Source organism: Bos indicus, chromosome 13, assembly GCF_029378745.1.
Source record: "Bos indicus isolate NIAB-ARS_2022 breed Sahiwal x Tharparkar chromosome 13, NIAB-ARS_B.indTharparkar_mat_pri_1.0, whole genome shotgun sequence".
Classification (NCBI taxonomy): domain Eukaryota; kingdom Metazoa; phylum Chordata; class Mammalia; order Artiodactyla; family Bovidae; genus Bos; species Bos indicus.
Genome location: NC_091772.1, coordinates 65,902,292 through 65,916,512, shown reverse-complemented (window position 1 = coordinate 65,916,512; position 14,221 = coordinate 65,902,292). Strand labels below are relative to the sequence as shown.

The 14,221-nt window shown below is 52.5% G+C and overlaps 1 protein-coding gene across 1 annotated transcript in view; it reads left to right on the top strand.

Annotated features, from left to right (window-relative positions):
- The window catches only part of MTCL2 (microtubule crosslinking factor 2), a 75,186-nt gene that overhangs the window by 8,523 nt on the left and 52,442 nt on the right, over window positions 1-14,221 (top strand). The window lies entirely within an intron of this gene.

Genomic DNA, 14,221 nt, shown 5'->3' with positions numbered 1-14,221 from the left:
AGCTCCAGCGAGATGGAGAATGAGATGGAAAATGTGAGATGGCTGCTGCTGAGGCCTTAGGAGGACCACGAAGCTCCCAGGGCTCCCAGTATTCCTGGCAGAGGGGCTTGGCCTGTGTCCCTGGGCACACTTTCTCCTGCACACACAAACTCACGTACCCATATTCACAGTGCATGCGCAGAGATCCACGCCCACTGACACACGTCTCATGTACCCATTCAGGCACAGGCTTGTGCTCTCTGCTTTCCAGAAGCACACTTGCAGGCGTATTAGAGAGGAGACCCACTCAGAGAAGTACACAGACCCACGCAAGATACACCATACGTGTCTCCTCACACCCCCCGTTACCGGACAGACACAACACAGACTCACACCGTCTAGGAGACGGCAGGCTCAGAAACACACCCTCACACACCGCCAGACACGTTTGGCCGCGTCCCAGAGATGGACAGACCCTGGAGACAGTCTCAGACATATCGGAAGTACACGTGCGTATGCGGGCGCAGACTTGGTACACAAACCCACGCAGACTCATTACACACAGGTGCTGGCACCCGCAGAAATCCACAGACCCACTCCTGCCAGGCGGGCACAGACACCGCCCATCACCCAGACACCCCCACTGTGTCTGCCACAAAGACAGCAAACAGCAGACCCAGGCTCACTGACCCGGGCTTGCACACACGGGCTCACAGACACACACAGCCAGGAGACACATGTGAACAGGACATGGAGCCATGACATAGAAGCAGGCCATGAGCACAGAGTGTTCAGATGTCAGGTCTGTAGCATTGGCTAGCAGGAGCCAGAGACCCACAAAGGAGGATGCCCAGACATGCTCTCACACACCACACACACACACACACATACACGCTGGCTGTGACATTTCAGCCACACAGAAACACAGGATATCCTGGCCCGTGTCTCCCTGGAGCTTATGTGTACAAACTACTGTTTTCAGCGCCTCCATGAGGCTTCCTTCCACTAGGCTGCTGAGAACAGTGAGGAGTGTGACAGGGGCTTGATTTTCCAACCTCTGGGATCTGGGTGCCCTGGAGCCTGACTGAGGCTGAATGGTTTGTAGGCAGATAAAGGGCTGGGAGGTCACCGAGGTGGAGAAACTGCATCAAAGGCCCTCAGGCCCTGGACACACGACACTTGGGTTGGGGCCCAGTGAGCCAAACGGAGCAATTGTCAGGCCTGCCTGTGAGAGAAATAGTGCCCAGGGGCACCTCCCTCCTAATCTCCTCGGAATTTCCTGCTTGCCCTCATCTCCTGCCTCCTCCCCTTGCCCCTTTGCTGGGGCTGTGGAGGACTGTACCATTCCTGTCCCTAATGAGTGCCTGATTGTGCCTGGGAAAAGGAGACTGGGATAGGGAAGTATGTGGGCACTCAGAGGATGGGCCTGGAAGACTTCCTGGAGGAGGAGGCATTAGAGTTGAGGAGTTAGCCTTGAATGACTGCCTCTGTGTCCAGTGGCCGGGACCGTGCCTGGCACATCCTAGCGATTCAATAAATATTTGTTGCACGATTGAATGAAAGGCAGTGATCTGGGTCTGCAGGTGGGCTGCAAGCAGACTATGGGCTTAAAATAGAAGAGCTTGGGGGAGTGGTGGGCGGGGGCAGTGGTGAGGGGGAGACTGGGAAGGGGAGGTGGGCCCACTCGGAAAGGGCACTGGGCGCTGGGCTGACTGAGGCATTGTGAATGCCTTGCTGGTAGGGGCTGTGTTGGCCTAGAGCAGGGCTAGGCACTGCCTCCTTTCCATGTGTCTTCAGCACGGGGCAGGAGACCCAGGGGCCTCTGCAGGGACGTGGAGAAATTCCACTTTGGGGATCAGGTCTGGGCCAAACCTTGCTTTGCTGCCTCTTCCCTGTACATGAACCCTGTGTTCAAGGCCCCTCTTCAAGCCTCAGTCTTCCTGTCTGTAAGATGGGAACTTAGGGGGTCCAGTGATTAATAATCTGCCTTCCAATGCAAGGGATGCAGGTTTGATCCCTGTTTGGGGAACTAAGATCCCACATGGTGCGGGGCAACTGAGCCCATGCACTCTAGAGTCTATGCTCTCTATTAAGAGAAGCTCCTGGATCACAGTGAAGACCCACTATAGCAAAGAAAAAACAAAGGGAACTTAATTCCTTTCTTTCTTTCAGAGCACTTGGGAGGATTAATGGTCAGGTATACAGCACATTCAGCACCATCCTGGGCATAGCAGAAGGGAGGGAGCCCCACATGTGTAGTCTCTGGGGCAGAAAGAGTTCCTCAGGGGAGGAGCTTGGCTAAGTTCTAAGCAGAGGCCTAACCAGCAGCCAAGGTTATAACTAAGATCATTCCCCTGGGTGCCCCACAGGCGTGACCTCATATGCAGTCACATTCTCTTCCTTCTGGTGCCAGAAGGAACTGGGAACTGCGGTGGGGAAAGAGCCCGGAGACTTGGGTGTTCTGGGCCGGGCTGGCCCTGGTAGTCACTGGAGGAGCCCCACAGGTCAGTGGATGGTGCTGGCCTCTCTGAGGAATGGTGGGGAGTTGGAGAAGGTGGGAGCAATAAGCCAGCCTTTCCCTTTTTTGGGGTCCAAGGCGGTAGAGAGCACTGTGGTCTGGAGCCAAGCCCACTTGGGCTTGAAACTTTGTTCTGCCTTTTCTTCTATGAGCTTTGCCTTTACAAGCCTCAGTCTCCTCATCTGTACAATGGATGGGCATGCTGATGGTGCTCGCCCTACAGTGTTGCTGTGAGCATTAAATACGAGAAAGCATGTATGTGAGGATTACCTGGGGCCTATAAGGTCTCAACAGCTCTGCACCCTCATCACTCGTTATCACCAGGCTTGGATCTGACTGCCCGTGAGCCCTGGGTTTTTGTTTTTAATGTTTATTTATTTATTTCATTATGTTGGGTCTTAGTTGCTGCACACGGGATCTGTGTTGCGGCATGTGGAATCTTTAGTTGCAGCCTATGGGATCTAGTTCCCTGACCAGGGATCGAGCCCAGACCTCCTGCATTGGCAGTGCGGAGTCTTCCACCCTGGACCATGGGGAAGTCCCACACCCTGGGTCCTTGACGACAGGGGTTGTGCCTGGCTCTGGGTGTGGGTCTTGGCATGGAGCAGGGGCCTGGGAGGTGTGTGTGCAGCTGAAGTGCATTGTGGGTATCCCCAAACACATCTCTCCCTGCAATGCCCACCCTTTTCCCTCCTGCCCCAAGTCAGGCCAGTGCTGCAGGCTCTCATCCAGAGATTCCTTTTTGCTGATGAGGGCCACTTTTGGGGATCCCACATTCTAGAAGTGGGGTGAAGAATCTCCCATTGCCTGTGCCTCAAAGAGAAGCTCAGACTCCAAAGAGTTTGGGGTTCTGTATCCAGGCTGGACCAGCTGTCTTTACCCTGATTTTGCCCCAGATCCACATGAGTTCTTCGGGGTCAGGTGCCTTGACCTCTCCCCTCCACACCCCTCCTGAGCCCTGCCCAAGTGCCTGGGTGGCCTGTGTGGTCCTGCCTTTCTCAGCCTCACCTCACCCCAACTCCACCCAAGCTCTGAGCGCTCTGTGCACCCCAAGCCTGTCTCTGTCTTCTCTGCCGCTGGGCCTTTCTACTGCAGTTCCTCCCGCCTCCGTGGGTTTCCTCCTCCACCTTCCTGTGTTCAGCTCCAGGCCAGGCTCCTGACTTAGACACCTAGGCGCTTCCTGTGGGCTCCTTTGGGGCATTTACCTCTAAGTAATTACATTATTAACTAGATAATTACAGGTTTCATCCCCCTTCCCCACGCTCTGCATGAGGATACAGCTCTTACCCTGGTGGGACTTAACCCCTTCCTTTCACATTGGTGTCTGTAAACTGAAGATCAGAGAGGTTAAGGGGCTTGCCAAAGGTCACACAGTCTGTAAGTGGCAAGAGGCAGAAGGACTAGGGTCCCTGGTGCTCTTTGCTGGATGCTAAGCAAGGGAATGGTGCCCGCAAAGGTTTGGAGGTGTGCGATGCTGGAGTGTGCTGGTGCCTCAGGCCACACCGCCTGGAGCCACTCCCTTGACTCTCCAACCTCGCCTTCCCTCCCTGTACACCTTTGAGGCTGTGCTCTCTCTGCTCAGATATTTGGCTGCAGCCCAGAGGCTGTTTGGGGGATGATTTTGAATTTTTTAAAAATTATATTTATTTGTATTTATTTTGGCTGTCCGGGTCTTCGTTTTGGCACACAGGATCTTCAATCTTCGTTGCGGCCTGTGGGATCTAGTTCCTGGACCGAGGATCGAACCCAGGCCCCCTGCATTGGGAGTGCGGAGTCTTAGCTACTGGACCACCAGAGAAGCCTCTGGGGGACGTTTTAAATACATCCAGATCCAAATGCTACTTTCCTTCCTGTCAACAGAGAAAGGACAGGAGGGGCACTGCTGGGTGTCCCCGCTCTGAGCGCCCCTCAACCCAGAGGCATCAGGGGCTGCAGAGGTCTCGATGCTTTGGCTAGTGAGGCCTGGAATGGGACAGCGACAAGTCAGACAGGGCCTTGGAGGTCAGCGGTGTCCAGGCATCTCCTCCCTCCTCATCCCCTGCTGCCCATGCACACCTATGCCGACACACACACAGCTCCCCACCAGAGAGTGTCTGTGGTCTCATGCATAGAGCTGTGCCACATCTGAGAGGCTCACTCCTGATTGACTTTGGAGCCTTCTTCCTGACTCTCTGCTTATCTGTAAAATGGGCATCTATAGAATAGCACTTGCCTCAAAGGAATTGTTACTGAGGTAATGGACATTCAGAGCTCAGCCCGGTGCTGGCACAGGGTAAACCCTTGTATATATCAGCTATTATTACTGTCACTACTGTCCCATCAGAGACACCGTCTAGTCTAGTTTACAAGAGCTCAAACTGGACTCGAAACCTGGCCATGCCGTTTAACGTGTGACCTCAGTCCCTCACCAGTCAGTGCGGATGGCTGGGGATACAGCGAGATACGTGTGCCACCTGGCACAGTTGGTGCGCTCGGGCAGCCCTGTGCCTGTGGGCGTTTATTGCTCTTGGAAAGGCAAGTCCAGGACTCTGTCTTCTGCCACTGATACCAGGCAGCCTCCATGCCAGTGGGAGGGGACACTGTGTGGCATGGCCATGCCTGGCTGGGGTCCAGGCCCTCCTTCTCCAGGACCTTTGACCCTGACTCCACTAAAGCTAGAACCCAGCCTCCACACAAGGAGGCTAAGCTGGGAAACAGGAGTGCAGAGTCCCTCCTGGCTTGACTCCGGACAGTCTGGGGGACAGCGGGGTGTCCCAAGCCCCCTCTAGACCACAGAGCCCCTGCCTGTGAAGGGATGAAGTCTCTGGGCCCCCCCGCCCCTGCTACTGCTCCTGCAGTTCCTGGCTTTCGAGCTGGAAAGGAAGTGGAGCCGCACAGCCTCTGCCCTCCTTGGGGTCCAAGTGCGATGATCTCATCTGGAGCCTTGTCAGACCCTGGAGGACAGGCAGAAGGGACAGCAGATGGCTGCCCTGGCCTCTCGGGGAGGCTGGCATGCTGCCCTCGTGGCCACTGCTGGCCCACCCTGCAGGTCAGCCCTTCCAGGCGGGGGCGAGTGGCCCGGCCAGAGCCAGGGTGGCAGATGGGCAAGCAGCCTGGGCTTTGGCCTGAGGGAGGGACCGTGGTGGCCAGGGTGGTGTGGAGAAGGCCGGCCAGGCGGAGGCTCCCAGGCCTCTATGGAGTGGTTGCCATCCTGCAGATCGAAGCTTCTGGATCCTTCAGCTCAGCTGTCATTCTTGCTGGGTCTGTTGCCCATTGGTGGGTCAGGTTCCTAGAACCTGGGAAGGAAGTGATAAATTTGGGGAAGGTTTGAAATTGAGCGAGGCTTCCCTGTGACTCAGATGGTAAAGAATCCACCTGTAATGAAGGAGGCCCGGGTTCGAATCCTGAATTGGGAAGATCCCCTGGAGAAAAGAAGGGCAACCCACTCCAGTATTCTAGCCTGGAGAATTCCATGGACAAAGGAGCCTGGTGGGCTACAGTCCATAGGGTCACAAAGAGTCAGACACGACTGAGCAACTCACACTTTCACTTTTCTTTGAAACTAAGCAGGGGTGTAGTCGGGCTGGGACATGTGTTACGCTCCATGGAAGAAAAACAGGGTTGAGATGGACACGATGGGCCTAGAGGGATCTGGAGGGCTTCTCTGAGGAGGTGGCCTTTAAGTGGACTCTTCAAGCAGGACGGGAAGCCGGTAGTGGGAGATGCAGGGGACGGGAATCCAGGCAGAGGCTTAGAGGTGAGACAGGTGAGGTATCTTCTGGCCTCTGGGAAAAGACCTGAGTGGCCGATAAGAAGAGGAGTTGGGGTTGGCAGGATCAGGCTTCTCTTTTGCTCTCAGACCCGGTGATTTACATACAGTAAAATGAACTTTGGCAAGTGTATGGAGCTCTGTAACCACCACCATAATCATTCCATTCCCCAGTGGGTCTGATGGTTAAGAATCCACTTGGGCAGGAGACGCGGGTTCAGTCCCTGATTCAGAAGAGCCCCTGGAGAAGGAAATGGCAACCCACTCTAGTATTCTTGCCTGGGGGAAATCCCATGGATGAGGAGCCTGACGGGCCACAGTTCACAAAGAGTCAGACACTACTAAAGCGGCTGAGCTGCACCAGCTCTTGCCCCCGCCCAACATTCCCCCGTACCACTTGGTGGCCAGCGCCTCCCTCCTCCAGCCCCTGGCAACCACTGATCTGTTTCCTGTCCCTATAATCTTGCCTATTCCAGAATATCATGGAAATGGCTTCATACAGTCTATAGCCAACTGAGTCTGACTTCCTCCACTTAGCATAATGCCTTTGGGCTTCACCCGTGTGGTTGTGGGTATCAGCAGTTCCTTCCCCTTTATTGCTGAGTAGTTATTATATGGATGTACCACCGTTTAGCTCTTCACCAGTTGAGGGACCTTTGGGCTGTTTCCAGAGTTTGATGATTGTTGAAGGATTTCACATAGGAGAATTAACGGTTAAAAAAAATCACTCCATGTACTAAGTGGAGAACAGATTAGTGGGGAGTAGACCAGCCATCCTGGGGACCGAATCCAGTGATTTGGCGATGAAGCTGGCTCACTGCGTGTGTGCTCAGTCGTGTCCGACTCCTTACGACCCCACCTGACTCCTCTGTCCTTGGAATTTTCCAGGCAAGAATACTGGAATGGGTTGCCATTTACTACTCCAGGGGAGCTTCCCAACCCAAGGATCAGACCTCCATCTCCTGCATCCCCTGTATTGACAGGTGGATTCTTTACCCACCTAGGAAGCCCGTAGGTATTCGATAATTCTTCATATAAAATGGCTGTGCCCTGCGGTAGCCAGGGAGGCTTCTTGGTGGAGGTGGCATTTGAGGTGGAGGGGTGAGAAGGTGGGAGACAGATGCCAAGAGGAAGGAGGCCCAGGCAGTGCAGAGTCCCCATGGGAGCTGGGTGGGCTGGGACCCCAGCTTCCTGCTCCTGCCCCAGCCTTGGTATCCCAGGGTTTCTAGAATGTGGTCTGCAGGGCCCAGATCAGGATTCCCTGGGGATGCTGGGTGAGCAGGCACCCGCCAGGGCCCACCCCAGCCCCATGTGGGCTGATGCTCTGGGGTAGGAGTTAGCCAGGGGACCTCAGCTCTGGAACAATCTCTTCCTTGTTGGCTGATAAGAGGCTACCCCCTCATGCATTCAGGAACCTCCTGTCCCCCTAGCTCCTCCTGTCCCCTCTGGGCCAGCTGGGAGCTGTTGCTGGGGGTTCTCCCACCTTTTGCTACTTGCTGTGTTTCTTTAAGGGGCTTTGTGTTCGTCCCTTGCACCTCCAACGCCATGGGCTGGGAGACCTCACCAGCCGCTTTCCCAGTCCAGTTCCATCAGACGCATGTATCTGGAGCCCCTCCGAATGTTCCAGTAGCCCCAAATATAACCCCTCCCTTCTGTCCTCATTGTGCAGAGATTAATCATCTTACATTCCAGTAGGTTTCCTGCTGAAAGTATTTTTCCTGGAACATCTTGTATTTTTTTTGGCCATGCCACACAGTTTGCAGGATCCTAGTTCCCTGACCAGGTATCAAACCCCCACCCCCCACAGTGAGAGCCCCAAGTCCTAACCACTGGACTGCCAGGGAATCCCCTTTTCTGGAATATTTTAAATGTGGCTTGAAATCAGAGCTCTTCTCCAGCTTTATGCCCTGATGGTGGAGAGAGAGGGTCTGGGGTCGCTATCCAGACCCTACAGATGAGGCAGCTCCAGAGGAAACACAGATTCCGTTTTATTTTGTGCCGTGTCTCCCTTTAGTCTCTCTGCTGAGAGTAATTTTCAGAATAGTGTTTCTAAATGTTTAAAACAAAATGTAAAGGAAAGCAAGCATATGGAAATATAATTATCAAAGTATATATTTAAATGATGACATAGTAATAGGTGGGCTTATTAACTCATAAGATCTGGAAATAGGTCTACTAACACTGTAATTTCAAAGTACTGATGAGTGTAAAGGATATTTTGACATTTCTGCAACAACTGTTATATGCTATGAAAATCTATGTGGTTTCTTTTGGTGCCAAAGCCGTAAGTACTGCTGATACAACTGTGGTTTGTCCAGAATAGAAGGAAATGTTAATTTTTAGCTAGTGTTAGTGAAAAATAAAGGCGTGATTTTTTTTCCCCCTTACCACTGAAGTTCATGGTCTCCCTGCATTCTGGTGCAGATGAGAGAGCCTGAGTCCTGCTTGGAGGTGTCTCTGGGTAACCTTGGGCACAGCCCACATCCCTGTGCTCCTCTGTGGTTCTTTGCCCCTAGAACGAGATGGTAATTCCTGTGCTGCCTGGCCGTGGGGCTTCTGTGAGGACACGAGATGAGTCACGTGGAATGTCTCCGTAAACTGTGACGCCCCGTGCTGCCATGCAATGCCATGCTATTATTAGCGGTCGTGTGAGCTCATGTTTGGCCCTCCAGCCCAGCATGGACCGAGAGACTCTTCCTGGCCAATTCCCCCAGGGTTCCTGGGAATCAGTCCGTTTGGGGGAACTGGCCTGCCCCTGAGAGGCTGCTTCCTGCAGGCTGACCTCATGGGTCATTAGGGAGTGTGGTGGGGATAGACTGAAATGTACTTGTGGGCACGGTGTGGGTGGGGGAGCAGACCCTGCCCATCCTCCTGGGTGGCATGGGGGTCTGAGGCCAGTGCTGGAGCAGCCTAGGCTCTCCCTCTTTTAAAAAAATTAGTTAATTAATATGGCTGCATCAGATCTTAGTTGGGGCACATGGGCTTCGTTGCTACACAGCATATGGATCTTAGTTCCACGACTAGGGATTGAACCCACGTCCCCTGCATTGCAAGGAAGATTCTTAATCCTTCTGGGAAACTTCTGAGCCTCAGTTTCCTCATCTGCAAAGTGGGAACATTTTCCCCTACCTACCTCACAGGGCTGGTAAGGGGATCAGACTGTTGTGCATGTACTCCGCTTGGACTGAGCCTAGTAATCAGTGAGCTGTTTTTTATTTGAGGGCATGTCTAGACATGGGGGGCTAAGGATTCTAGGGCAGAGGGAGGGCTGTGAGCGCTGTGAGGAGGAGACCTGGGGAGAGGCGGGGCTGGATTCCAGGGTAAGAAGCATGAACCTAACACAGAAACCAGCAAGAATCAGGAAGGAAATAGAAAGCTACCTGCTTTTTCTTTTTTTCAAGTTTTTCCCAATAAACAGGTGTTACCTCTATGAAAGTGAAAGTGTTAGTCACTCAGTCGTGTCCGACTCTTTGTGACCGCGCAAACTGTCTGTGGAATTCTCCAGGCAAGAATACTGGAGTGGGTTGGGTTGCTATTCCCTTCTCCAGGGGATCTTCCCGACCCAGGGATCAAACTCGGGTCTCCTGCATTGTAGGCAGATTCTTTACGATCTGAGCTACCAAGGAAGCCCATTACCTCTATAATCAGAGCAAAATATTTTTTTTTTTTTTTTTGCTGCTCCGCACACTTTGCAGAATCTCAGTTCCCTGACCAGGGATTGACCCTGGGTCACAGCAGTGGAAGTGCTGAATCCTAACTACTGTACCACCAGGGAATTCCCAAACTAAATATTCTCTGTAAATGGAAAGTCTGACTACTGAGGTTGCAGCGTGGATGTCCGATCTAGTCTTCAGACCTCCCCCCTCTACTCCCCGTCCTCAGGTTAAACAATCAGGTTAAGCTTCAGGGGGAGGAGAGGTTACCTCGAAGGAGCGGCCAGAGCAGCTGAGTTTGGAGGCCTAGCAGACTGGGCCCAATCTGGGCACCTTTCCTCAGCTTCTTTTTTTTTTTTTTTAATTCGTTTTTTAATTTTTTACTTGTTTCTTAGCCCTGCTGCATGGCATGTCGGATGTTAGTTCCCTGACCAGGGTTCAAACCTGTGCCCCCTGCAGTGGAAGCAAGGAGTCTTAACTTGTTTAGTCTGGCTTCTTTAGTCTGGCCTTTCTGACAGGGGTTGATAATCAGGGGCCCCCAGGCTCCGAGGTGGGCACCTTTGGGCAGTGTGGCCGTTTTCTGTCTGCCGTGGGGGATGAGGTTTGGGTTTCCCCACCGATACGGGGTGGGGGGTGGTCTGTGACAACCTTACTGAGTAGCCACAGGGCTGGCAGAGTCCAGTGGAGTTTGGCCCCTCTCTCCCCACTTCCGTGCTTTTGGGGTGAGGGGCTCAACTGGGTCACTGAGAGGTCTTTGAAGGGAAGGCTGAGCCCCCCACTCCTCTGGCAATTCCCTACCAGCTCCCTCCATTGGATCAGACAGCCCCTGGATGCAGGAGTCCTGGGAGGTGGAGAGGCTCGGTGAGGTCTAAGAACCTTGGAGGAAAGCAGAGTTCTGCTCTTTGCCCGCTCCTCGTGTCCCAGAAGCCTCTTTCCCAGCCCCCACCTCAGACCCCGAAAGCTTAACCCGGCCTATGTCCCGCCTTCACCAGCTTCTGCTGCCCACATCCCAGCAGACCCAGCCATGCGGCCCACAAGCCAGCCTTTGTGGACTCAGCCTCTCCTGTGGACCGTGCCAGGAGGGGCTGACTGCATTCTGCCCAGCTGGGACAAACCCCCAAGGGCCCTGGGCCCCCCTTGGCTGCCACGGAGAGATGGAGCTGGCACGAATGCAACATCCTGCATTTTCAGAAATGGACTGTGGTGAAGGGTGGGCCCGGAGAGGCAGCTGCTCGTGTGAGAAAGATCGTTCATTCATTCATTCATTCACTTCTTCAATAGATGCTTACTGAGACCCTGCTCTGTGCCAGGCCCTGGGCTGGGGGAGCTTGTGTGCTGAGACACAGGACTCTTGCCCATTTAGGGAAAAAGACTGTAAGGAAACACCCTGCCTTAGAGTCACTCGGGGCCCCCCATTTCCAGGGTTTCTGATTCAGTTGGTCTTGGTGAGGGTGTAAGAATTTCACAGTTCCCCGATGTAGCCCACACTGCTGGTCCGGGGACCACACTTTGAGAAGCACTTGATTCAGGACCAGGTGGAAGAATTTTGAGTGATTTGTATCCGCTATATTTTCTAAACTATTTCTATGGTCATCATTTACTTTCCTCAGCAGAAAAATCAGTTATTTAAAAGGTTATTTTTTAAATGGTCCTGCAAAATTGACTTCAGTGCAGTGGGTGTGGTCCTGTGATGAGGGGTGTCACCTCTTATGATCTAAATGTCACACATCTTTTTTAAAAAATTTCACTTATCTTTAATATTTATTTATTTGCTGAATGGCCTTTTCATTGCAGCACGTGGGATCTTCGTCGAGTCACGTGGGATGTTTCGTCGTGGTGCATGGACTCTCTCGTTGTGGCACACGGGCTCCAGAGTGTGCAGGCTCAGTAGTTATGGCACATGGGCTTAGTTGCTCCTCAGGGATCCTAGTTCCCTGACCAGGGGTTGAACCCACATCCTCTGCATTGCAAGGAGGATTCTTAACCCACTGGACCACCAGGGAAATCCCTGAATGCCATACGTCTTTTAATGTAGCCGAGCATCATTAGTTGTGCATGCCCTGCACTTCCCTTTGGCTCCTCCTGAGCTTGCGATCCACTCAGACCCCCACATCCTCCTCATAAACATGTTCTATAAATGGTATGGTGAGGATTTGAACACAGGCCCATCTGGAGGCTGGTTTAGCTTGGATTTAGCCAACTGGCCCACACTTCCTGAGTGCCGTTTCCGTTATGCTTCCTTAATCTTGCCAGCTGAAGTGCGTGTGGACCCCTCACTTCCTCATTTCTTTAACTGATGTGATCATTGACTGGCCCACTTCCTCCTCCACAGATTAGTTATCTATTTTATATATAGCAGTTCAGTTTCTCTTTTTAGTGAACAGTCTTATTTAATGCGTTCAGTCATACGAAAGGTAGATCCTTTTATTTGTGATTCAGCTTTCACGTCTGCTATTAGACATAGTGATCATTGGTTTCTTCTCCCGGGTCTCCCCACTGCTACACTTTGTCTAGTGATTGCTGCAGGTTGGTGTGTCTCCTTATGGTTGTTTGCCTAACCAGACCTGCCACCATGCACTCAGGATGTTGGGCCCTATGCTGGGTGTGGGGGATTCAGCAGGGAGTGAGATAGACATGGAGAAGCTCCCTGCCCCTGCCCCTGGCACTCATAATGTCTCTGGGAGATAAACTATTAAATGAAGTATTACTGATGGGTTCATGTGGACAAAGGGGAAGTGAAGGACATCTGGGAATGATGACAGAGGTGGTCAGGAGCTGCCTTGAGGAAGTGAGGTCACCCTCCTCAACCCAACCCCCTCCACTTAAAACCCAAGCTCAGATTCTTGTATTTTTTATTTTTTTGGTTCTGCTGGGTCTTCGTTGTTATGCACAGACTTTCCTCTCCAGTTGCAGTGCACGGGCTTCTCGTGGGCTTCTCCTGTTACAGCACAGGGTGTTCGGTAGCTGTGACCCACGGGCTTAGTTGCCCCACGACACGTGGAATCTTCCCAGACCAGGGATCAAACCTCTGTCCTCTGCATTGGCAAGCAGGTTCTTAACCACTGGACCGCCAGGGAAGTCCCAGACTCAGATTTTTTATTCAGCCCTTCAAAGCCCTGGATGGCTGACCGTTGTCAGTCTCCCCAGCCTCACCTTACCCCTGTAGCTTCCCTGGCCACTTTGCTGTATCCTGATACACTGAGCTCTTTCCTGCCTCAGGGCCTTTGCACACACTCCCTCCACCCCTCTGTCTCATGGGTGTTCCTTCTGCCTCAGCTCAAATGTCCCTTTAGGGGTGGCCTCCCCAGCCATGTCCTCTAACATAGCACGTTCCCTCATCACTCTATCATCTTACCCACGTGTTTTGTTTTTGGTTTTTTATCTTCATAACTCTTAACAGTATCTGAGGGGTTTTTTAATCTGTCCATTTACAGTGTGTCTAGCCAGTGAGACTTGGGGCTCCACACAGACGATACAGAAAGGGCCACGTTCGTCTTGGTTGCCATGTTCCTTCCCCACTCCCCTGCTTGCACAGGGCCTGATATGCAGTTGGTGCCCATAAATGTTTGTTGAATGAGCCCTTTTCTGCTTCCCCACTGTATTAGTTTCCTGTTGCTGCTATAAGAAATTACCAGAACTTTAGTGGTTTGCAGCAATCTCGGATTATCATTTTACAATTCTGACGATCAGAAGTCTAAAAACCAAGGTGTTGGCAGGACTCCGTCCCTGTAAAGGCTCTGGCGAGAGTCCATTCCCTTTTCCTGCTTCTAGAGGCTGCCTGCCTCCGCTGGCCCTCGGCCCTTTCTCCACCTTCAGCGTACATCACCCCAGCCTCTGCCACATCACCTACTCCTGCTCTGATCGCTTTGCCTCCCTCTTTTTCTTTCTTTTACTTTTTATGTAGTTATTTGGCTGCTCCCGATCTTAGTTGAGGCACGTGGGCTCTTCAGTCGTCATTGCAGCATGCAGGATCTTTTTTTTTGGTTGTGGGACGCGAACTCTTAGTTGAGGCATGTGGGATCTAACTCCTTGACCAGGGATCAGACCTGGCCCCCCTGCATTGCGAGCGTGGAGTCTTAGCCACTGGACTACCAGGGAAGTCCCTTACCTCCCTCTTATATGGATGTTTATGATTACATTGGGTCCACCCAGAAAATCCACGATAATCTCCCAATCTCAAGATCCTTATTTTAATTATATCTGTACAGTCTCTTTGCCATGTAAGGTGACATATTCAGATTCTGGGAATTAGGATGTGGGCACTTGAGGGGTTGCATTGTGCAGCCTACCACTCTCAGACCCCCCTCCCCCGAGGGGTGCCTA